The sequence below is a fragment of the Phalangium opilio genome, unplaced genomic scaffold (genome assembly GCF_054372755.1).
Source record: "Phalangium opilio isolate 3A_F unplaced genomic scaffold, DU_Popi_V2 ptg000100l_1, whole genome shotgun sequence".
In the NCBI taxonomy this organism is placed as follows: domain Eukaryota; kingdom Metazoa; phylum Arthropoda; class Arachnida; order Opiliones; family Phalangiidae; genus Phalangium; species Phalangium opilio.
Genome location: NW_028324203.1, coordinates 1,944,704 through 1,971,393, shown reverse-complemented (window position 1 = coordinate 1,971,393; position 26,690 = coordinate 1,944,704). Strand labels below are relative to the sequence as shown.

The 26,690-nt window shown below is 32.4% G+C and overlaps 1 long non-coding RNA gene across 2 annotated transcripts; it reads left to right on the top strand.

The window, feature by feature from the left end:
* Positions 1-9,689: 9,689 nt before the first annotated feature.
* Positions 9,690-13,160, top strand: LOC149632425 (uncharacterized). 2 transcript variants are annotated; one of them, XR_016373876.1, is made up of 3 exons: positions 9,690-9,766; positions 12,535-12,599; positions 12,676-13,160. It is a non-coding gene; the product is annotated as an uncharacterized LOC149632425 (long non-coding RNA). The 2 variants fall into 2 exon arrangements; XR_016373877.1 differs by lacking the exon at positions 9,690-9,766 and adding an exon at positions 11,649-11,711.
* Positions 13,161-26,690: the final 13,530 nt, after the last annotated feature.

Here is a 26,690-nt window from a genome sequence, read left to right as displayed (position 1 = left end):
CTTATCAATCAAAAATTTCAAAAAATTGTGATAGAGGCATAGCTTGAATTCAAACGTCAACAATTGGTATGTTTCAAATTATTTAGGAATAAAGTTTCTCAAAACGATTGAAGTATAATAAAGATAAATTAATGACGATTAAAATAATTAATATCAATTATATTTAATTATTTAAGAAAAACCTCTTAATTGGTTTTCCAACTTGTCTTATAATGGATTAAAAAGTTTATCACTCTACACTAAGGGAGGCTTTCTTCCCTCCAAGGTCTATGGAAAATGCTTTTTGCAACCGAGTATTATGTTTTACAAAACATAGTTTTTTCATTGTCATATCTGTTAAAGTTAGGCCACTAATGTTCATTTATTTCGAAAACAATTAACAAAAACAATTTTCAGGTTCAAAACCAAATTTTTTGGCGTACCCCGTCTTCGGTGATAACCTGGGGGTCGAATTTCTAAATTTCATCGGATATGACAAAAATAATCATTTCGCAACATACATTGGCGGATGCAAATCGAATTATCGCGTTAAAACCCTGGTTAGTTATGTTGAAAGGGAACATTTTGAAAATAAAGGAATTTACTTTATAGGAAACACCGAAATGGTACAGGTCAGTACTCCTTTTTTTTCGACAAACCTTCACATTAAAGGTATAATGAAATCGCAATTGACCGGCCATTTCATTTTCTTTTTAAACTAACACGCTCAATAGAGCAATGTGAACATAAGTTTATAATTAGATTCATTTTTGCAAACAATTTTTAAATATTCGAATTATTTCGAAAGTTTGTCGCATTTTCAACAGGATGATCACATTAAAGGCCTTTTAATCTGTATTATTTTTAGTTTGAACGTTACGGAAGTGAAAAGGTGCTAACAGACGTGAAAGTGAGTTTAATAAAACTTGTGCAGTTTCTGAAAGATAAAGAAGAGATAATACTTGTGACCACTATACATGAACCCGAAGTGGTAAATGTACTTGAAACAGTAATTTCAAAACACGATCGTAAGTTAAACTATTTTACTTTTTATACATATGTAAATGACTATTTGAAATTTATTTTCAATTTAGATATCAAAATCTTGGATATCGACCAAAATTTCATGAAAAAGTAAGAAGTATTTCCATTACGTTTTTTTCAATGAATTGTCTGTTTAGTTTATCTCCTGATATAAAATTATTTTAAAGTGACGTTAAAGCGGATCTCAAAGAAATCAAAACCAAATTACTGAACATTTTATGTAAATTTGGAAACGTGACAAGTTTTGAAATAGTGCAAGAAGAAAACAAAATGACCCCAATCACATTGTGGGTAAAGAAATTAATGGATGAACTAAATCCTACGAAGCCCCTTGAATATAAGAAAGAGGACATTCTAAACGAAGTAATTAAATATTATTGCAATATTATTATTTAACGTTATTTATTCACCATTTCAACAGAAACCCAGAAGTAGAGCCAGGTTTGAACGAGACACTTTGAAACTGTTTTCAATTTTTTTTCGATAGGTTCAATATTCAAATTAAAATGGATGAAAAAATTTAGCATTCTTTTGATATCGGCTTCAAAGGGTCTCGTGCAAACGCTGCTGAAATTATCATAAAAAATCATAGTATCATTAATACCACAAGACAATTAAGTAACCCAACGCTAATGCTAAGGACTTGTGTTAATACTTATAAACACCTACCTTTCACTACTTATTGAAGCTTCCAAACCTAGATGGTCTAGTGCAGTTGCTTTTGGCGAATTAAGGCCTCCCTGCAGGAACGAGGGCTTTTAAAAACAAAAATTGGGTTGAAGTAAAATAAGGTTGAAACAAAATTGGGTTAAGAAAAATTAGGGAATTCCAGAACTTTGCCTGTGAGTTTCATCCGAGGGGATAATCACTCTGAGGTTCCCTTACGACTTGTCAAAAGCGGGGGTTTTAAATATTACGGCACAAATTGTGCATCCATTACACGTACGGTGGGGACGGATGTTTTTTTGACCCCGCTTTCATCTCCTTTATATTGTTTGTACTTTTATAAAACTTTTTTATACCGAATTCTTGGTTTTTACCTCTCCGTGTGACGTAGTCCAGGAGAGGTTCTGTAACGGCCGTATCTGTCTGTCTGTGTGTGTGTGTGTCTGTCTGTCCGTTGTTACACCCACGTGACCGCGTTCGCAGTTTGCGTATCGGAGCAAACGTGTTCGCCATTTCCGAACTGCTTTCACAGTCACGGAAATGGCTCCTCTACTTGAGTTCTCACACCACCAATCTTCTGGTCTTTGTCCATACCACGTGGACACCAGTCTGTACATACTGGCTTCTAATCACCACCATCTTTTGTTCTTTGTCAATCCCACATTGACACCCGTCTGCACTTACACTGCCTTCTAACACCACCATCCACTGGTCTTCCGTCTATTCCACATAGACACCAATCTGTATCATTGGCTTCTACTCCATTATCATCGTTTGGTTTTAGGATATACGCGGCGATCAGCTAGGGTTACGAGAAACGTCTAGCCTCCCTAAGGTAGGATCGCTACCAAAGGTTTTCGCATTTGCGGTTTTTCCTTACTATTATAATGGAAGCGAATCGTATATATACCCCAAAATTTGAAGAAAGCGGAAAGAGGGGTACCCTTCACTTTAAACGTCAATATTAGCAAAGTTTGAGAAGATAATAAGTATAACTTTATTTTAAACGATTTAACTATTATTAATGTTAATTATTGAAGATTAAAATAATTAAAAATAATTATATTTATTTAAATATTAAAGATAAACCTCTCGTGCAAAGAGAGAGATTATCATTGCCTCCTATATCTACCAAGGCCCGCGCATGCGATATATTTCCTTCATTGCCTCCTATATCTATCAAGGCCCGTGCATTGTGATATATTTCATTCATTGCATAAACATAAGCGAGATTGTTTTGGGAAAAAAATACTGTTTCCACTAATGCGTTTATACTCCTTGTTACTGTTGTATAGAGTAATCATGATAAAAGCTTAAAAAATTACGAGAGGACAGACCTTTTTTATCCTCATTCAAAAATATTTTTTGGTGCTAAGACTGCTTTAAAAAATCCAAACGGTTAGGCATTGGTAAAAAAGACAAATGATATTTTTCAAATCTTATGAGATAACGCCCACCTAGTTGAAAATTGCCGTTTTTTATCCGCGGGAGCCATTCCTTATGAGAATTTCGATGCTAGTAGGTTGTCAATTAAACTACCGGTATATTATTGTTGTTGGAAATTGGATATTAAGTCAAATTAAGTGGTTGTAAAGAGCCAGCAGGTTTTTGCCACTTCTTTTTGTGAGTATTTGATTTTTATATGTAAAATGGAGGAAGATAATGTTGAGAGTAAGGATGAAATGCGGAAGCGCAAAGCGCGGGAAAGGATGAGGGCAAAAGGTCGACGTTTTCATTGGATACTTAAGGTTATATAATCTTCTCGACACGGAGAGGTAATATTTTGGTTTTCCCGACTTGTTTTAAATGTCATTAAGCTTTTTGTATAGTTTTTACCTCTCCGAGTGACGTATGTCACGGAGAGGTTCTGTAACGATCGTGTGTGTCTGTTTGTGCGTCTGTATACGATTGACATGTGGGGATTCTGACAATCTTTTCACCCACATAGTGGGGACCCGACTTACATGTGGGGACATTTTAAAGTCCTCACATGTAAGTAATTAGATAAATGATATAATTAGACTAATTAGAGCCCAAATTAATTTTTTTAAAAAAGTCCCCACTTGTAAGGTACTTGGTCTTTTCACATTACAAGTGGGGACCATGGAAATTAACACATATCCGAGAGATGTCGCCAGAGGTTTTCACACACCCGGGTACCCAGTTGTACGAAATGAGGACCATATAGTCTCTTCGGCGTACATGTGGGGGCTCAAAAATGGGTTTTCATTAAAATAAGCACAGATAGATGTCGCTACTTTAGAAATACAAAATATACATTATTCAGCGATAACAATATAAAATCTTGTATCTCACAGACCGAACGGTGATTTTTTCATAATTTAATTACACTTGACGTACGAAAACTACTTTTCCTAATTCTTTAGGCGTCATTAAATTAACTTCGTTTAAAACATTAACTCGATTTTAAAAACTGTATGTCCCCAGATGTACATTAAAAAGATGGCCAAGTTCCCCACATTTTAAAATGGGACTAACGTTACATATAATGTAAATTTCATCATAATTATCAATATTTTAATTAAAAAAAGTGAATTAAAATGAGTTTTGAAAACATGTATATTAACGACCCCACTTGTCCGTTGAAATGACAGCGAAGGTCCCCACTTGTAAAATTATCTAGTTTAAAAAAATATCTTCAAATATTTGAAGGAACCGTAAAAATCCTATTTCTAAAATTTCATCATAATAATCTACATTTTAATTACAAAAGTATAATATACATGTATTTAGAAAATGTGTGTATAAAAGACCCCACTTGTCTGTTGAAATGACAGCCAAGGTCCCCACTTGTAAATTTATCGAGTGTGAAAAATTATCTTGAAATACTTGATGTAACCATATAGGCTTTGACACTAATTCAAAATCTAAAAATTTATACACAAATGTCCCCAGATATATGGTAGGAAGATGGTTTAGGTCCCCACTTGTAAACCTGAAATTGGCTCAAAACTTAAAAGTTAAGCTAGAAATAGGACTGATTACATAAATTTCATTCTGACAATCAATATTTTAACTTTAAAATTATAATATACATGAAATTTGAAAATGTGTGTTTAAAAGACCCCACTTGTCAGTTGAAATGATAGTGAAGGTCCCCACTTGTAAATTTATCGAGGGTGAAAAATGAAATACTTGATGGAATCATATAGGCTTTGAAACTAATTCAAAATCTCTTAATTTATACACAAATGTCCCCAGATATAAGGTAGGAAGACGGTTTAGGTCCCCACTTGTAAATTTATCGAGTGTGAAAAATGAAATTGAAATACTTGATGGAACCATATAGGCTTTGACACTAATTCAAAATCTAATAGTTCATACACAAATGTCCCCAGATATAAGGTAGGAAGACGGTTTAGGTCCCCACTTGTAAACCTGAAATTGGCTCAAAACTTAAGTGTTAAGCTAGAAATAGGACTGATTACTTAAATTTCATTCTGATAATCAATATTTTAACTATAAAATTATAATATACATGAAATTTGAAAATGTGTGTTTAAAAGACCCCACTTGTCAGTTGAAATGATAGTGAAGGTCCCCACTTGTAAATTTATCGAGGGTGAAAAATGAAATACTTGATGGAATCATATAGGCTTTGAAACTAATTCAAAATCTCTTAATTTATACACAAATGTCCCCAGATATAAGGTAGGAAGACGGTTTAGGTCCCCACTTGTAAACCTGAAATTACCTCAAAACTTAAGTGTTAAGCTAGAAATAGGACTGACTACTTAAATTTCATTCTGATAATCAATATTTTAACTATAAAATTATAATATACATGAAATTTGAAAATGTGTGTTTAAAAGACCCCACTTGTCCGTTGAAATGACAGTGAAGGTCCCCACTTGTAAATTTATCGAGTGTGAAAAATGAAATTGAAATACTTGACGGAACCATATAGGCTTTGACACTAATTCAAAATCTAATAGTTCATACACAAATGTCCCCAGATATAAGGTTGGAAGACGGTTTAGGTCCCCACTTGTAAACCTGAAATCAGCTCAAAACTTAAGTGTTAAGCCTTTCAAAGGTCCGATTACCTAAATTTCATTATAATAATCAATATTTAAACTCTAAAATTAAAATATACATGAAATTAGAAAATGTGTGTTTAAAAGACCCCACTTGTCTGTTGAAATGACGGTGAAGGTCCCCACTTGTAAATTTATCGAGTGTGAAAAATGAAATTGAAATACTTGATTGAACCATATAGGCTTTGACACTAATTTAAAACATAATAATTTATACACAAATGTCCCCAGATATAAGGTTGGAAGACTGTTTAGGTCCCCACTTGTAAACCTGAAATCAGCTCAAAACTTAAGTGTTAAGCCTTTAAAAGGTCTTATTACCTAAATTTCATTATAATAATCAATATAAAAATTATAAAATTAAAATATACCTGAAATTAGAAAATTGTGTTTAAAAGACCCCACTTGTCTGTTGAAATGACGGTGAAGGTCCCCACTTGTAAATTTATCGAGTGTGAAAAAAGAAATTGAAATACCTGATGGAACCATATAGGCTTCGACACTAGTACAAAATCTAATAATTTATACACAAATGTCCCCAGATATAAGGTTGGAAGACTGTTTAGGTCCCCACTTGTAAACCTGAAATTAGCTCAAAACTTAAAATTTAAGCTAGAAATAGGACTGATTACATAAATTTCATTCTGATAATCAATATTTTAACTATAAAATTATAATATACATGAAATTTGAAAATGTGTGTTTAAAAGACCCCACTTGTCAGTTGAAATGACAGTGAAGGTCCCCACTTGTAAATGTATCGGGTGTGAAAAATGAAATGCTTGATGGAATCATATAGGCTTTGAAACTAATTCAAAATCTCTTAATTTATACACAAATGTCCAAAGATATAAGGTAGGAAGACGGTTTAGGTCCCCACTTGTAAATTTATCGAGTGTGAAAAATGAAATTGAAATACTTGATGGAACCATATAGGCTTTGACACTAATTCAAAATCTAATAGTTCATACACAAATGTCCCCAGATATAAGGTAGGAAGACGGTTTAGGTCCCCACTTGTAAACCTGAAATTAGCTCAAAACTTAAGTGTTAAGCTAGAAATAGGACTGATTACTTAAATTTCATTCTGATAATCAATATTTTAACTATAAAATTATAATATACATGAAATTTGAAAATGTGTGTTTAAAAGACCCCACTTGTCCGTTGAAATGACAGTGAAGGTCCCCACTTGTAAATTTATCGAGTGTGAAAAATGAAATTGAAATACTTGACGGAACCATATAGGCTTTGACACTAATTCAAAATCTAATAGTTCATACACAAATGTCCCCAGATATAAGGTTGGAAGACGGTTTAGGTCCCCACTTGTAAACCTGAAATCAGCTCAAAACTTAAGTGTTAAGCCTTTCAAAGGTCCGATTACCTAAATTTCATTATAATAATCAATATTTAAACTCTAAAATTAAAATATACATGAAATTAGAAAATGTGTGTTTAAAAGACCCCACTTGTCTGTTGAAATGACGGTGAAGGTCCCCACTTGTAAATTTATCGAGTGTGAAAAATGAAATTGAAATACCTGATGGAACCATATAGGCTTCGACACTAGTACAAAATCTAATAATTTATACACAAATGTCCCCAGATATAAGGTTGGAAGACTGTTTAGGTCCCCACTTGTAAACCTGAAATTAGCTCAAAACTTAAGTGTTAAGCTAGAAATAGGACTGATTACCTAAATTTTATTCTGATAATCAATATTTAAACTATAAAATTAAAATATACATGAAATTAGAAAATGTGTGTTTAAAAGACCCCACTTGTATGTTGAAATGACTGTGAAGGTCCCCACTTGTAAATTTATCGAGTGTGAAAAATGAAATTGAAATACTTGATTGAACCATATAGGCTTTGACACTAATTTAAAACATAATAATTTATACACAAATGTCCCCAGATATAAGGTTGGAAGACTGTTTAGGTCCCCACTTGTAAACCTGAAATTAGCTCAAAACTTAAGTGTTAAGCTAGAAATAGGACTGATTACTTAAATTTCATTCTGATAATCAATATTTAAACTATAAAATTAAAATATACATGAAATTAGAAAATGTGTGTTTAAAAGACCCCACTTGTCTGTTGAAATGACAGTGAAGGTCCCCACTTGTAAATTTATCGAGTGTGAAAAATGAAATACTTGATGGAATCATATAGGCTTTGAAACTAATTCAAAATCTAATAGTTTATACACAAATGTCCCCAGATATAAGGTAGGAAGACGGTTTAGGTCCCCACTTGTAAACCTGAAATTAGCTCAAAACTTAATTGGTAAGCTAGAAATAGGACTGATTACTTAAATTTCATTCTAATAATCAATATTTTAACTATAACAGAAAAAGTTTCTTGTATTAGAGTGAGTTATTAAAGTCTTTGTGAGAGGAGGATTTATTTTGTTGTTTTTTTTCCTGTGGATTTATAGACTTATATACTTTGTTCCAGTATTGGTTATCAGCAGTGGCTTTCAGCACAAGCAAAAATAGGTCTCTATGTAACGACGAACAAATATTTTGTTTCATTATACAGAATATCGCGTTTTAAAATCCTAAATATCAGTATTGCTTTCTTCTGTTGGCAGTACGCAAAAACCTACCTCCCATAGAGACCTAGCATTGCTCGAACTGACCACCGAAGCTGGAACAGTGTATATATCGCGTCAGCTGCCGTCGGAGGTAAGGAGTAGAGCGAGGGGTTGGATATTTTGGATAAAATGTAGGGGATTTCGAAATCCAATTTGATTTCTTCGTGTATCGTTTGATTTCGTCGGATTTTGATTCATTTCAAGATTCGATAAATTCCCACGGATTTCGTCGGATTATATTTCCACGGATTTTGAGGTATTTCCTGTGATTTCCTCGTATTTTCAGATTTTTCTGTTGATTTCGTTGGATTCTGAGATTTTTTCTTGGATTTTGTGATTGTTTTAATGAATTTCGCGATGTCTTTACTGATTTTGTGATTTTTTTAATCATTTTTTTATTTTGTTTTTTCTTTACTGATTTTCTGATTTCGTTATTTCGTTACTGATTTCGGATTTTTGTAAAATTTCGAAATCAGCGAAATAAGTTTGATTTCATTCCGGATTTCTGATTTTGTTATTGATTTCTTATTTCTTAAGTTGGATTTCGTGAATGACCGACCCCTCGGAGTCGCCTATCCTATAGCGAGAAAAAAATTTCCTCACGCGTTTATGATTTCACAACAAAACGAGAGGAGAGGAGAATCTCGTCTGGTTGCCATCCATTATGACAGTGCAGAGAATGTAGGGGAGAATTATACACCTTCTGTTTTGTTCTGCCAACTACTGTTGGTTCTTTACATGTACATGAAAGAAACAGATGGAAATCGGGTTCGGGGTAGGAGTGTTGTTCAAAGACTGGTAAAAAGGAGACAGAAGTAGATTACCGTGGCGCGAAAAGTTTATTTTTGAATTTTGCCTCTGATTTCCAGAAATCTTATGGTTGAAATGTATTTATTATTATCTGGGAGAGTTTCTAATTGTGTTTGATAAGGCTAAATATGTTTAAAATTATATTAACGGCTTGTTGAAAATAAAATTTAACATAGAGTTGTAGCTTTAAGTTCATTTACTTCTGACAAGAAAATCTACGTGACGAATTGTAGGCGGATTTATATGTAATGATAATGCATGAAAGGGATAAAATAGATCGGATAACAGAGACAGATAGCATCACTTGACGTGGGGCCTTTGGGACTTGGGCTAAATATATTTTTAAAAGTGGACAAGAAAATTTCACTCTTCGTTTCTCTTTGGGTACATTATGGGTTACTATACCGAAGGTTTACGAATAACTTAAAACGTGGACGTGGTCATGTGGTACACTGCAGTCTTGTGTTATGTGACTTAAGAGTCGCGTACAAGTGTCTTCATCGTTATCGGCGTTAATTCTGTTGAAAAGGAGAATTAATTGTTGCAACTAATTGGAAGAATAGGAACTTGGCAATTCGGGCTTAACTCCGCCCCCAGCGCCATTATGGTATGTTTTTTAACAGAATGAAAGCTATATAAGCCCCTCCTCCTGGTAGGTTTTTTAGCACAACTGAAGGTAGACTGACGTTGCATGATGTAGTACTGCCAAGTCCCTATTATGGGTTTGATATAGCTTCTGGAAGGCTTGTGGTTTGTTCGCATTTATTTTGCAATTCCTTCACAACATGTTAATTTTGGACTAATTACACAAATTTAAAATAATCCTAATTAAAGTGTCGTTTAAATGGAAACTGGTTCCAAGCGTAATTTGAATTACCGCAGACATTTGTGAGATATCAAGGTTAGATTAATTACTTTTAGATGAAAACAGTGGGGAAGTTATTTTGTCTCGGTTATGACAGCTAATCCACCTTAATCCCAATCGTCTTAAGTTGGGGCTATCTCGGGATTCTTGGAGGGGATTAACTGGAAGAAAATTAAGAAATTCGTCTGTGGTATGTTACAGTAGCAGCCGACAGACGAATTTCTTCCCGTGCCTCTCCTCCAAGGCGGGCGTATTCGGTGTTGGGATTTTACGGTTTACCGTTCTAGCTACCTCTCTCGTCTAGCTCTTTCCATTGACGTCATACGTGGGCGCCAAAGAATACGCGAGCTGTCTTATATGAGATATAAAGTTTGTATGTCCGGAAAATGGTGAACGACATTAAAGACCGCTATATACGTGTAAACACGAAGGTTTTTTTCCATTCAAAATTGCTAATGTTCACCGTTATTTAGGATAATTATAATGTACCCATAGTAGAAAGACCAAGTATTTTGTAACAAATTTTATTTCAAGTAGTAACTTTTTTCATTTTAATTTTATCATCGTCAGCTTTGGTTTGTTTTGAAAGGTGATGGCAATAATTCATTCTTATAATAGTTCGTAGATTTGTAAAACCTTATATTAAATTAAAAGTTCATGAAGTAAATAATATTTACCTTTCAGAAAGAATTAGTCTGAAAGCAACTAAAGGCGAAGCGCAACGCGCCGTTACCAGAGAGAATTTAGAAGGGGAGTGGAAGGGGTGGTTTGGAATGTAGCGCAACGTCGTATGCTAAACGTTATCTAGGCAGGTCAATTTCCGGTATGATGCGTTTGTAACAGAGATATTTTAGAACACGTGACCGGAAACTCGCCTACCCCAAAAAGCTCAACGCGACATCTTGTTTGGGCGTCATCACGTTTAATAGAGTCAAGGGGGGGCCTTCCACTCCCCTTCTAAATTCTCTCTGCCGTTACCGCCTAAGATTTGAATTTATAACGGATAATCGGCCTCGCCCTAAACCATTGAAAGTTAGGTAGGGGTGAAGAAGAAAGGGGGTATACAATTTTCGAAGTAGAGAGACGTTTTCTCTCTCTGTCTCTGGACGCAGCTAACGCGGATACTTGTTTCTCGCCCACGTAAGACGTCATAGTAAGGGAAAAAATTACTAGAGCCCCCCTACTACAAAAAGGAGAATCTCCCGCTTACCACCCCTTAAGGATGCTCCGACCTAATAATGCGAAGCGTAGACCTTGTACAGACCTTGCCTCTCCTCCACGAATCACAAGATAAGCCTATTTTCTGGCGATAGGGAATAAGGTGGATCATAAGTTAATAAGTTATTTTCCGTAAGTATGAAACTTATGCTAGAGACTTACTGAGAGCTATCGAGATGGACGCTAGAATTGAGTACACTCGGTTTTCCAGTCCATCTTTCTATTTAGTCTGTGTTAAGCCTTTGTCAACGTCACTTCAACACAAGCTCTCAGTAACCAGTGACAAACTTATGGAACATATCTTATGACCTTATGGTGGATTGAAAATATTAATTAGTAATAATTCGTATTCATAATAAATTAGGAAAATTGAAGCGTTTAAATAGTTTTTAAAGCCATAATTATTTACTTGAGACTCAATCGCAATCAGTGCCTACAGATGGAAAGTTCAAACAGAGAGCTTCGAACGGTATGAGTCGTAGGATTTAAAAGTATTGTAATAAATGCCGGCGCGATTTATCCATTATGAATAATTGAGGATCCTACCTTTATTTTCTACTATATTTTCACTCTGGAAAATCTAGATGTATGAATAGACAAAAAGGGTAGAAACACTTTGTTTCAATCGTATTTAGAAACTGTGGGTTAAATATTTAATAGGCTTCTTTTTAAGTAATTGTTCAAATTACAAGGGAGGTAAATTAAAAGAACTAAGGCAATTTTAAAGCAAAATATTTAGTGGTTACAAATAATTTTCTTTTCAAGCCATTTTTTATTTTGAAATGTCGATAAATTTGGGAATGAAAACACCGTTATAAAGAAATTTGTTATAAATAAGTAAAACAACGTTAATAAAATACAATGCCAAACCAATTCTTCTCGAATTTTTTTGCAATATTATTCGCATTTAGCTTCTTTAAAATCTCTAGTCTTAAATTGATATGTTCTAGCATCACAGAATTAATTAAGGTTTCTCTTATTAGCCTGTAATAATGAAAAGCTTCAATAGTAGGAAGATTTTTAGGGTAATCGCGCTAGTGAAAATTGTTTGTATCTTTCAAAATCTCAAAAAAACATGAATACCTTTAATATGTTAATTTCTTGCTGAGCTGTGCTAATTAACTGGCAACTAAATAATTATAAATAGCAATTAGAAAAATGGTTTTGAACTAATTAATTAGCCAATTAGCAATAAGACATAAAATAGTTAAATTCAATGATAAATTAGTCATCTATTTTTCAAGTAATAAATTACAATTTCAAATTTCTAATTATTTACCTGTATAATTAAGGTCAAAAAACTGCAAGTAACAAATAACGCCTTAAAAGTGCCCATAGACTTCCTATTCCGCCTTTGGTAATGCATTTACCTTATTTTTAACAGTTTAAAGAACATAATAATTACATTCATAATCTTTATCCTTTAATTATAGCATATACTTAAGACTTTGCTCTCTCCGTTGCTTTAAATGAAGATTGAAAACTATAGCATTTCCAGTTCAAATATTCTTCATATTTAATTTAAATTTCCTCAAATTTGACGAACTAGACCCTTATTTTACTTACCAAAATGTTTTAAAGGTTCAAATAAGTATTCTTTTATGTTCAACATACCAAATAATGCTTATATTCAAGTAGTTATATTTGTCTGTTTAAATGAATCAAACAATTTTATTTCTACCTAAAGAAAACCAATACCTTAACATCAGATTGCACTTTATTACCACCGATGAATTATTAATTTTATATATATTTAACTGTGATAACTATAACCAACTGTATTTTTTATATATATATATATGCATTTATTACTCTTATATACAATTACTGTGAAAATTATAACCATTTGTAGTACAAGGCGGTAAACTCTGACTTTATGTAGCAAACAACAAATAAATAAAACATATGAATAATTCTTGGTGGCGTCAATGAATAACTTTAACGGTTGCATATGTCAAGCTTAAAATTCAATGCTAATATCTGCAGGCAGTCTTGGATTTGCATGTTTTGCCAAGATTGTTTTTTTCCAAGAGCTTTCCATATTACATAAACTGATTATCTTCAGGAATCTGAAAGATTTCAACGATATTTTCGAAGCCTTCTCGTAGATTATTTTTTACATCGATAACTGACAAGCGTAATAAATCTTGTTCCTACTAAATTAAGGAAAATTGTAATCATTTTAGTGGTTTAAAAAGCCAAATTTTAAGCGGACGTCCAGAATGCCAGAACACAGCCCACCCGATAACTTCTCTTCCTCGACCTGAGCAGGCTAGGAAATAAGACAAGTTTACTGGTCAAAAACCACTTTATAATAGCTCAGACCATCTTTAATTCCTACTTTTATTAAAAAAATAATGTATGGGAACCACTATAATTATTTTCATATTAACACAAATTTCGACTCCAGGAGTCCAGTTGTACATTTTTGTAAACAGTGCTAGGCTGAGAGAATAGAGAGAGGTTTGGAATGGAGACCAGCCCACCAGATCACGCTTCTACCCCGTCTGCACTTCATGGTGTCCAGGGGCAAGAGTGGGAAATATGGCTGTTGCACAAGTTAAAAAATTGCCTGGTCCAGTTTAAAGATTAAATTGGAGTGGGATCAGTGATCCACGGTTCCACTAAGAAAATTCCTGGGTAACCAGAATGCACACATTAACTCAATTTTATTAATCCACTTCTATATCTTAGCAGACGACGTGCTCTTTTCAATGGTCGATAAATTTACAAGTGGGGACCTTCACCGTCATTTCAACAGACAAGTGGGGTCTTTTAAAAACACATTTTCTAATTTCATGTATATTTTAATTTTATAGTTTAAATATTGATTATCAGAATAAAATTTAAGTAATCAGTCCTATTTCTAGCTTAACACTTAAGTTTTGAGCTAATTTCAGGTTTACAAGTGGGGACCTAAACAGTCTTCCAACCTTATATCTGGGGACATTTGTGTATAAATTATTAGATTTTGTACTAGTGTCGAAGCCTATATGGTTCCATCAGGTATTTCAATTTCATTTTTCACACTCGATAAATTTACAAGTGGGGACCTTCACCGTCATTTCAACAGACAAGTGGGGTCTTTTAAACACACATTTTCTAATTTTAGGTATATTTTAATTTTATAGTTTAAATATTGATTATCAGAATGAAATTTAAGTAATCAGTCCTATTTCTAGCTTAACACTTAAGTTTTGAGCTAATTTCAGGTTTACAAGTGGGGACCTAAACAGTCTTCCAACCTTATATCTGGGGACATTTGTGTATAAATTATTAGGTTTTAAATTAGTGTCAAAGCCTATATGGTTCAATCAAGTATTTCAATTTCATTTTTCACACTCGATAAATTTACAAGTGGGGACCTTCACCGTCATTTCAACAGACAAGTGGGGTCTTTTAAACACACATTTTCTAATTTCATGTATATTTTAATTTTATAGTTTTAATATTGATTATTATAATGAAATTTAGGTAATCGGACCTTTTAAAGGCTTAACAATTAAGTTTTGAGCTGATTTCAGGTTTACAAGTGGGGACCTAAACAGTCTTCCAACCTTATATCTGGGGACATTTGTGTATAAATTATTATGTTTTAAATTAGTGTCAAAGCCTATATGGTTCAATCAAGTATTTCAATTTCATTTTTCACACTCGATAAATTTACAAGTGGGGACCTTCACCGTCATTTCAACAGACAAGTGGGGTCTTTTAAACACACATTTTCTAATTTCATGTATATTTTAATTTTATAGTTTAAATATTGATTATCAGAATGAAATTTAAGTAATCAGTCCTATTTCTAGCTTAACACTTAAGTTTTGAGCTAATTTCTGGTTTACAAGTGGGGACCTAAACAGTCTTCCAACCTTATATCTGGGGACATTTGTGTATAAATTATTAGATTTTGTACTAGTGTCGAAGCCTATATGGTTCCATCAGGTATTTCAATTTCATTTTTCACACTCGATAAATTTACAAGTGGGGACCTTCACCGTCATTTCAACAGACAAGTGGGGTCTTTTAAACACACATTTTCTAATTTCAGGTATATTTTAATTTTATAGTTTAAATATTGATTATCAGAATGAAATTTAAGTAATCAGTCCTATTTCTAGCTTAACACTTAAGTTTTGAGCTAATTTCAGGTTTACAAGTGGGGACCTAAACAGTCTTCCAACCTTATATCTGGGGACATTTGTGTATAAATTATTAGATTTTGTACTAGTGTCGAAGCCTATATGGTTCCATCAGGTATTTCAATTTCATTTTTCACACTCGATAAATTTACAAGTGGGGACCTTCACCGTCATTTCAACAGACAAGTGGGGTCTTTTAAACACACATTTTCTAATTTCATGTATATTTTAATTTTATAGTTTAAATATTGATTATTATAATGAAATTTAGGTAATCGGACCTTTGAAAGGCTTAACACTTAAGTTTTGAGCTGATTTCAGGTTTACAAGTGGGGACCTAAACCGTCTTCCAACCTTATATCTGGGGACATTTGTGTATAAATTATTAGGTTTTAAATTAGTGTCAAAGCCTATATATTTCCATCAGGTATTTCAATTTCATTTTTCACACTCGATAAATTTACAAGTGGGGACCTTCACAGTCATTTCAATAGACAAGAGGGGTCTTTTAAACACACATTTTCTAATTTCATGTATATTTTAATTTTATAGTTTAAATATTGATTATCAGAATGAAATTTAAGTAATCAGTCCTATTTCTAGCTTAACAATTAAGTTTTGAGCTAATTTCAGGTTTACAAGTGGGGACCTAAACAGTCTTCCAACCTTATATCTGGGGACATTTGTGTATAATTTATTAGATTTTGTACTAGTGTCGAAGCCTATATGGTTCAATCAAGTATTTCAATTTCATTTTTCACACTCGATAAATTTACAAGTGGGGACCTTCTCCGTCATTTCAACAGACAAGTGGGGTCTTTTAAACACACATTTTCTAATTTCATGTATATTTTAATTTTATAGTTTAAATATTGATTATTATAATGAAATTTAGGTAATCGGACCTTTTAAAGGCTTAACACTTAAGTTTTGAGCTGATTTCAGGTTTACAAGTGGGGACCTAAACAGTCTTCCAACCTTATATCTGGGGACATTTGTGTATAAATTATTAGATTTTGTACTAGTGTCGAAGCCTATATGGTTCCATCAGGTATTTCAATTTCATTTTTCACACTCGATAAATTTACAAGTGGGGACCTTCACCGTCATTTCAACAGACAAGTGGGGTCTTTTAAACACACATTTTCTAATTTCATGTATATTTTAATTTTATAGTTTAAATATTGATTATCAGAATGAAATTTAAGTAATCAGTCCTATTTCTAGCTTAACACTTAAGTTTTGAGCTAATTTCAGGTTTACAAGTGGGGACCTAAACAGTCTTCCAACCTTATATCTGGGGACATTTGTGTATAAATTATTAGGTTTTAAATTAGTGTCAAAGCCTATATGGTTCAATCAAGTATTTCAATTTCATTTTTCACACTCGATAAATTTACAAGTGGGGACCTTCACCGTCATTTCAACAGACAAGTGGGGTCTTTTAAACACACATTTTCTAATTTCATGTATATTTTAATTTTATAGTTTTAATATTGATTATTATAATGAAATTTAGGTAATCGGACCTTTTAAAGGCTTAACACTTAAGTTTTGAGCTGATTTCAGGTTTACAAGTGGGGACCTAAACAGTCTTCCAACCTTATATCTGGGGACATTTGTGTATAAATTATTATGTTTTAAATTAGTGTCAAAGCCTATATGGTTCAGTCAAGTATTTCAATTTCATTTTTCACACTCGATAAATTTACAAGTGGGGACCTTCACCGTCATTTCAACAGACAAGTGGGGTCTTTTAAACACACATTTTCTAATTTTATGTATATTTTAATTTTATAGTTTAAATATTGATTATCAGAATGAAATTCAAGTAATCAGTCCTATTTCTAGCTTAACACTTAAGTTTTGAGCTAATTTCTGGTTTACAAGTGGGGACCTAAACAGTCTTCCAACCTTATATCTGGGGACATTTGTGTATAAATTATTAGATTTTGTACTAGTGTCGAAGCCTATATGGTTCCATCAGGTATTTCAATTTCATTTTTCACACTCGATAAATTTACAAGTGGGGACCTTCACCGTCATTTCAACAGACAAGTGGGGTCTTTTAAACACACATTTTCTAATTTCAGGTATATTTTAATTTTATAGTTTAAATATTGATTATCAGAATGAAATTTAAGTAATCAGTCCTATTTCTAGCTTAACACTTAAGTTTTGAGCTAATTTCAGGTTTACAAGTGGGGACCTAAACAGTCTTCCAACCTTATATCTGGGGACATTTGTGTATAAATTATTAGATTTTGTACTAGTGTCGAAGCCTATATGGTTCCATCAGGTATTTCAATTTCATTTTTCACACTCGATAAATTTACAAGTGGGGACCTTCATCGTCATTTCAACAGACAAGTGGGGTCTTTTAAACACACATTTTCTAATTTCATGTATATTTTAATTTTATAGTTTAAATATTGATTATTATAATGAAATTTAGGTAATCGGACCTTTGAAAGGCTTAACACTTAAGTTTTGAGCTGATTTCAGGTTTACAAGTGGGGACCTAAACAGTCTTCCAACCTTATATCTGGGGACATTTGTGTATAAATTATTATGTTTTAAATTAGTGTCAAAGCCTATATGGTTCAATCAAGTATTTCAATTTCATTTTTCACACTCGATAAATTTACAAGTGGGGACCTTCACCGTCATTTCAACAGACAAGTGGGGTCTTTTAAACACACATTTTCTAATTTCATGTATATTTTAATTTTATAGTTTAAATATTGATTATCAGAATGAAATTTAAGTAATCAGTCCTATTTCTAGCTTAACACTTAATTTTTGAGCTAATTTCAGGTTTACAAGTGGGGACCTAAACAGTCTTCCAACCTTATATCTGGGGACATTTGTGTATAAATTATTAGATTTTGTACTAGTGTCGAAGCCTATATGGTTCCATCAGGTATTTCAATTTCATTTTTCACACTCGATAAATTTACAAGTGGGGACCTTCACCGTCATTTCAACAGACAAGTGGGGTCTTTTAAACACACATTTTCTAATTTCAGGTATATTTTAATTTTATAGTTTAAATATTGATTATCAGAATGAAATTTAAGTAATCAGTCCTATTTCTAGCTTAACACTTAAGTTTTGAGCTAATTTCAGGTTTACAAGTGGGGACCTAAACAGTCTTCCAACCTTATATCTGGGGACATTTGTGTATAAATTATTAGATTTTGTACTAGTGTCGAAGCCTATATGGTTCAATCAAGTATTTCAATTTCATTTTTCACACTCCATAAATTTACAAGTGGGGACCTTCACCGTCATTTCAACAGACAAGTGGGGTCTTTTAAACACACATTTTCTAATTTCATGTATATTTTAATTTTATAGTTTAAATATTGATTATTATAATGAAATTTAGGTAATCGGACCTTTTAAAGGCTTAACACTTAAGTTTTGAGCTGATTTCAGGTTTACAAGTGGGGACCTAAACAGTCTTCCAACCTTATATCTGGGGACATTTGTGTATAAATTATTAGATTTTGTACTAGTGTCGAAGCCTATATGGTTCCATCAGGTATTTCAATTTCATTTTTCACACTCGATAAATTTACAAGTGGGGACCTTCACCGTCATTTCAACAGACAAGTGGGGTCTTTTAAACACACATTTTCTAATTTCATGTATATTTTAATTTTATAGTTTAAATATTGATTATCAGAATGAAATTTAAGTAATCAGTCCTATTTCTAGCTTAACACTTAAGTTTTGAGCTAATTTCAGGTTTACAAGTGGGGACCTAAACAGTCTTCCAACCTTATATCTGGGGACATTTGTGTATAAATTATTAGGTTTTAAATTAGTGTCAAAGCCTATATGGTTCAATCAAGTATTTCAATTTCATTTTTCACACTCGATAAATTTACAAGTGGGGACCTTCACCGTCATTTCAACAGACAAGTGGGGTCTTTTAAACACACATTTTCTAATTTCATGTATATTTTAATTTTATAGTTTTAATATTGATTATTATAATGAAATTTAGGTAATCGGACCTTTTAAAGGCTTAACACTTAAGTTTTGAGCTGATTTCAGGTTTACAAGTGGGGACCTAAACAGTCTTCCAACCTTATATCTGGGGACATTTGTGTATAAATTATTATGTTTTAAATTAGTGTCAAAGCCTATATGGTTCAGTCAAGTATTTCAATTTCATTTTTCACACTCGATAAATTTACAAGTGGGGACCTTCACCGTCATTTCAACAGACAAGTGGGGTCTTTTAAACACACATTTTCTAATTTTATGTATATTTTAATTTTATAGTTTAAATATTGATTATCAGAATGAAATTCAAGTAATCAGTCCTATTTCTAGCTTAACACTTAAGTTTTGAGCTAATTTCTGGTTTACAAGTGGGGACCTAAACAGTCTTCCAACCTTATATCTGGGGACATTTGTGTATAAATTATTAGATTTTGTACTAGTGTCGAAGCCTATATGGTTCCATCAGGTATTTCAATTTCATTTTTCACACTCGATAAATTTACAAGTGGGGACCTTCACCGTCATTTCAACAGACAAGTGGGGTCTTTTAAACACACATTTTCTAATTTCAGGTATATTTTAATTTTATAGTTTAAATATTGATTATCAGAATGAAATTTAAGTAATCAGTCCTATTTCTAGCTTAACACTTAAGTTTTGAGCTAATTTCAGGTTTACAAGTGGGGACCTAAACAGTCTTCCAACCTTATATCTGGGGACATTTGTGTATAAATTATTAGATTTTGTACTAGTGTCGAAGCCTATATGGTTCCATCAGGTATTTCAATTTCATTTTTCACACTCGATAAATTTACAAGTGGGGACCTTCATCGTCATTTCAACAGACAAGTGGGGTCTTTTAAACACACATTTTCTAATTTCATGTATATTTTAATTTTATAGTTTAAATATTGATTATTATAATGAAATTTAGGTAATCGGACCTTTGAAAGGCTTAACACTTAAGTTTTGAGCTGATTTCAGGTTTACAAGTGGGGACCTAAACAGTCTTCCAACCTTATATCTGGGGACATTTGTGTATAAATTATTATGTTTTAAATTAGTGTCAAAGCCTATATGGTTCAATCAAGTATTTCAATTTCATTTTTCACACTCGATAAATTTACAAGTGGGGACCTTCACCGTCATTTCAACAGACAAGTGGGGTCTTTTAAACACACATTTTCTAATTTCATGTATATTTTAATTTTATAGTTTAAATATTGATTATCAGAATGAAATTCAAGTAATCAGTCCTATTTCTAGCTTAACACTTAAGTTTTGAGCTAATTTCTGGTTTACAAGTGGGGACCTAAACAGTCTTCCAACCTTATATCTGGGGACATTTGTGTATAAATTATTAGATTTTGTACTAGTGTCGAAGCCTATATGGTTCCATCAGGTATTTCAATTTCATTTTTCACACTCGATAAATTTACAAGTGGGGACCTTCACCGTCATTTCAACAGACAAGTGGGGTCTTTTAAACACACATTTTCTAATTTCAGGTATATTTTAATTTTATAGTTTAAATATTGATTATCAGAATGAAATTTAAGTAATCAGTCCTATTTCTAGCTTAACACTTAAGTTTTGAGCTAATTTCAGGTTTACAAGTGGGGACCTAAACAGTCTTCCAACCTTATATCTGGGGACATTTGTGTATAAATTATTAGATTTTGTACTAGTGTCGAAGCCTATATGGTTCCATCAGGTATTTCAATTTCATTTTTCACACTCGATAAATTTACAAGTGGGGACCTTCATCGTCATTTCAACAGACAAGTGGGGTCTTTTAAACACACATTTTCTAATTTCATGTATATTTTAATTTTATAGTTTAAATATTGATTATTATAATGAAATTTAGGTAATCGGACCTTTGAAAGGCTTAACACTTAAGTTTTGAGCTGATTTCAGGTTTACAAGTGGGGACCTAAACAGTCTTCCAACCTTATATCTGGGGACATTTGTGTATAAATTATTATGTTTTAAATTAGTGTCAAAGCCTATATGGTTCAATCAAGTATTTCAATTTCATTTTTCACACTCGATAAATTTACAAGTGGGGACCTTCACCGTCATTTCAACAGACAAGTGGGGTCTTTTAAACACACATTTTCTAATTTCATGTATATTTTAATTTTATAGTTTAAATATTGATTATCAGAATGAAATTTAAGTAATCAGTCCTATTTCTAGCTTAACACTTAATTTTTGAGCTAATTTCAGGTTTACAAGTGGGGACCTAAACAGTCTTCCAACCTTATATCTGGGGACATTTGTGTATAAATTATTAGATTTTGTACTAGTGTCGAAGCCTATATGGTTCCATCAGGTATTTCAATTTCATTTTTCACACTCGATAAATTTACAAGTGGGGACCTTCACCGTCATTTCAACAGACAAGTGGGGTCTTTTAAACACACATTTTCTAATTTCAGGTATATTTTAATTTTATAGTTTAAATATTGATTATCAGAATGAAATTTAAGTAATCAGTCCTATTTCTAGCTTAACACTTAAGTTTTGAGCTAATTTCAGGTTTACAAGTGGGGACCTAAACAGTCTTCCAACCTTATATCTGGGGACATTTGTGTATAAATTATTAGATTTTGTACTAGTGTCGAAGCCTATATGGTTCAATCAAGTATTTCAATTTCATTTTTCACACTCCATAAATTTACAAGTGGGGACCTTCACCGTCATTTCAACAGACAAGTGGGGTCTTTTAAACACACATTTTCTAATTTCATGTATATTTTAATTTTATAGTTTAAATATTGATTATTATAATGAAATTTAGGTAATCGGACCTTTTAAAGGCTTAACACTTAAGTTTTGAGCTGATTTCAGGTTTACAAGTGGGGACCTAAACAGTCTTCCAACCTTATATCTGGGGACATTTGTGTATAAATTATTAGATTTTGTACTAGTGTCGAAGCCTATATGGTTCCATCAGGTATTTCAATTTCATTTTTCACACTCGATAAATTTACAAGTGGGGACCTTCACCGTCATTTCAACAGACAAGTGGGGTCTTTTAAACACACATTTTCTAATTTCATGTATATTTTAATTTTATAGTTTAAATATTGATTATCAGAATGAAATTTAAGTAATCAGTCCTATTTCTAGCTTAACACTTAAGTTTTGAGCTAATTTCAGGTTTACAAGTGGGGACCTAAACAGTCTTCCAACCTTATATCTGGGGACATTTGTGTATAAATTATTAGGTTTTAAATTAGTGTCAAAGCCTATATGGTTCAATCAAGTATTTCAATTTCATTTTTCACACTCGATAAATTTACAAGTGGGGACCTTCACCGTCATTTCAACAGACAAGTGGGGTCTTTTAAACACACATTTTCTAATTTCATGTATATTTTAATTTTATAGTTTTAATATTGATTATTATAATGAAATTTAGGTAATCGGACCTTTTAAAGGCTTAACACTTAAGTTTTGAGCTGATTTCAGGTTTACAAGTGGGGACCTAAACAGTCTTCCAACCTTATATCTGGGGACATTTGTGTATAAATTATTATGTTTTAAATTAGTGTCAAAGCCTATATGGTTCAGTCAAGTATTTCAATTTCATTTTTCACACTCGATAAATTTACAAGTGGGGACCTTCACCGTCATTTCAACAGACAAGTGGGGTCTTTTAAACACACATTTTCTAATTTTATGTATATTTTAATTTTATAGTTTAAATATTGATTATCAGAATGAAATTCAAGTAATCAGTCCTATTTCTAGCTTAACACTTAAGTTTTGAGCTAATTTCTGGTTTACAAGTGGGGACCTAAACAGTCTTCCAACCTTATATCTGGGGACATTTGTGTATAAATTATTAGATTTTGTACTAGTGTCGAAGCCTATATGGTTCCATCAGGTATTTCAATTTCATTTTTCACACTCGATAAATTTACAAGTGGGGACCTTCACCGTCATTTCAACAGACAAGTGGGGTCTTTTAAACACACATTTTCTAATTTCAGGTATATTTTAATTTTATAGTTTAAATATTGATTATCAGAATGAAATTTAAGTAATCAGTCCTATTTCTAGCTTAACACTTAAGTTTTGAGCTAATTTCAGGTTTACAAGTGGGGACCTAAACAGTCTTCCAACCTTATATCTGGGGACATTTGTGTATAAATTATTAGATTTTGTACTAGTGTCGAAGCCTATATGGTTCCATCAGGTATTTCAATTTCATTTTTCACACTCGATAAATTTACAAGTGGGGACCTTCATCGTCATTTCAACAGACAAGTGGGGTCTTTTAAACACACATTTTCTAATTTCATGTATATTTTAATTTTATAGTTTAAATATTGATTATTATAATGAAATTTAGGTAATCGGACCTTTGAAAGGCTTAACACTTAAGTTTTGAGCTGATTTCAGGTTTACAAGTGGGGACCTAAACAGTCTTCCAACCTTATATCTGGGGACATTTGTGTATAAATTATTATGTTTTAAATTAGTGTCAAAGCCTATATGGTTCAATCAAGTATTTCAATTTCATTTTTCACACTCGATAAATTTACAAGTGGGGACCTTCACCGTCATTTCAACAGACAAGTGGGGTCTTTTAAACACACATTTTCTAATTTCATGTATATTTTAATTTTATAGTTTAAATATTGATTATCAGAATGAAATTCAAGTAATCAGTCCTATTTCTAGCTTAACACTTAAGTTTTGAGCTAATTTCTGGTTTACAAGTGGGGACCTAAACAGTCTTCCAACCTTATATCTGGGGACATTTGTGTATAAATTATTAGATTTTGTACTAGTGTCGAAGCCTATATGGTTCCATCAGGTATTTCAATTTCATTTTTCACACTCGATAAATTTACAAGTGGGGACCTTCACCGTCATTTCAACAGACAAGTGGGGTCTTTTAAACACACATTTTCTAATTTCAGGTATATTTTAATTTTATAGTTTAAATATTGATTATCAGAATGAAATTTAAGTAATCAGTCCTATTTCTAGCTTAACACTTAAGTTTTGAGCTAATTTCAGGTTTACAAGTGGGGACCTAAACAGTCTTCCAACCTTATATCTGGGGACATTTGTGTATAAATTATTAGATTTTGTACTAGTGTCGAAGCCTATATGGTTCCATCAGGTATTTCAATTTCATTTTTCACACTCGATAAATTTACAAGTGGGGACCTTCATCGTCATTTCAACAGACAAGTGGGGTCTTTTAAACACACATTTTCTAATTTCATGTATATTTTAATTTTATAGTTTAAATATTGATTATTATAATGAAATTTAGGTAATCGGACCTTTGAAAGGCTTAACACTTAAGTTTTGAGCTGATTTCAGGTTTACAAGTGGGGACCTAAACAGTCTTCCAACCTTATATCTGGGGACATTTGTGTATAAATTATTATGTTTTAAATTAGTGTCAAAGCCTATATGGTTCAATCAAGTATTTCAATTTCATTTTTCACACTCGATAAATTTACAAGTGGGGACCTTCACCGTCATTTCAACAGACAAGTGGGGTCTTTTAAACACACATTTTCTAATTTCATGTATATTTTAATTTTATAGTTTAAATATTGATTATCAGAATGAAATTTAAGTAATCAGTCCTATTTCTAGCTTAACACTTAATTTTTGAGCTAATTTCAGGTTTACAAGTGGGGACCTAAACAGTCTTCCAACCTTATATCTGGGGACATTTGTGTATAAATTATTAGATTTTGTACTAGTGTCGAAGCCTATATGGTTCCATCAGGTATTTCAATTTCATTTTTCACACTCGATAAATTTACAAGTGGGGACCTTCACCGTCATTTCAACAGACAAGTGGGGTCTTTTAAACACACATTTTCTAATTTCAGGTATATTTTAATTTTATAGTTTAAATATTGATTATCAGAATGAAATTTAAGTAATCAGTCCTATTTCTAGCTTAACACTTAAGTTTTGAGCTAATTTCAGGTTTACAAGTGGGGACCTAAACAGTCTTCCAACCTTATATCTGGGGACATTTGTGTATAAATTATTAGATTTTGTACTAGTGTCGAAGCCTATATGGTTCAATCAAGTATTTCAATTTCATTTTTCACACTCCATAAATTTACAAGTGGGGACCTTCACCGTCATTTCAACAGACAAGTGGGGTCTTTTAAACACACATTTTCTAATTTCATGTATATTTTAATTTTATAGTTTAAATATTGATTATTATAATGAAATTTAGGTAATCGGACCTTTTAAAGGCTTAACACTTAAGTTTTGAGCTGATTTCAGGTTTACAAGTGGGGACCTAAACAGTCTTCCAACCTTATATCTGGGGACATTTGTGTATAAATTATTAGATTTTGTACTAGTGTCGAAGCCTATATGGTTCCATCAGGTATTTCAATTTCATTTTTCACACTCGATAAATTTACAAGTGGGGACCTTCACCGTCATTTCAACAGATAAGTGGGGTCTTTTAAACACACATTTTCTAATTTCATGTATATTTTAATTTTATAGTTTAAATATTGATTATTATAATGAAATTTAGGTAATCGGACCTTTGAAAGGCTTAACACTTAAGTTTTGAGCTGATTTCAGGTTTACAAGTGGGGACCTAAACCGTCTTCCAACCTTATATCTGGGGACATTTGTGTATAAATTATTAGGTTTTAAATTAGTGTCAAAGCCTATATATTTCCATCAGGTATTTCAATTTCATTTTTCACACTCGATAAATTTACAAGTGGGGACCTTCACAGTCATTTCAACAGACAAGAGGGGTCTTTTAAACACACATTTTCTAATTTCATGTATATTTTAATTTTATAGTTTAAATATTGATTATCAGAATGAAATTTAAGTAATCAGTCCTATTTCTAGCTTAACAATTAAGTTTTGAGCTAATTTCAGGTTTACAAGTGGGGACCTAAACAGTCTTCCAACCTTATATCTGGGGACATTTGTGTATAAATTATTAGATTTTGTACTAGTGTCGAAGCCTATATGGTTCCATCAGGTATTTCAATTTCATTTTTCACACTCGATAAATTTACAAGTGGGGACCTTCACCGTCATTTCAACAGAAAAGTGGGGTCTTTTAAACACACATTTTCTAATTTCATGTATATTTTAATTTTATAGTTTAAATATTGATTATTATAATGAAATTTAGGTAATCGGACCTTTGAAAGGCTTAACACTTAAGTTTTGAGCTGATTTCAGGTTTACAAGTGGGGACCTAAACCGTCTTCCAACCTTATATCTGGGGACATTTGTGTATAAATTATTAG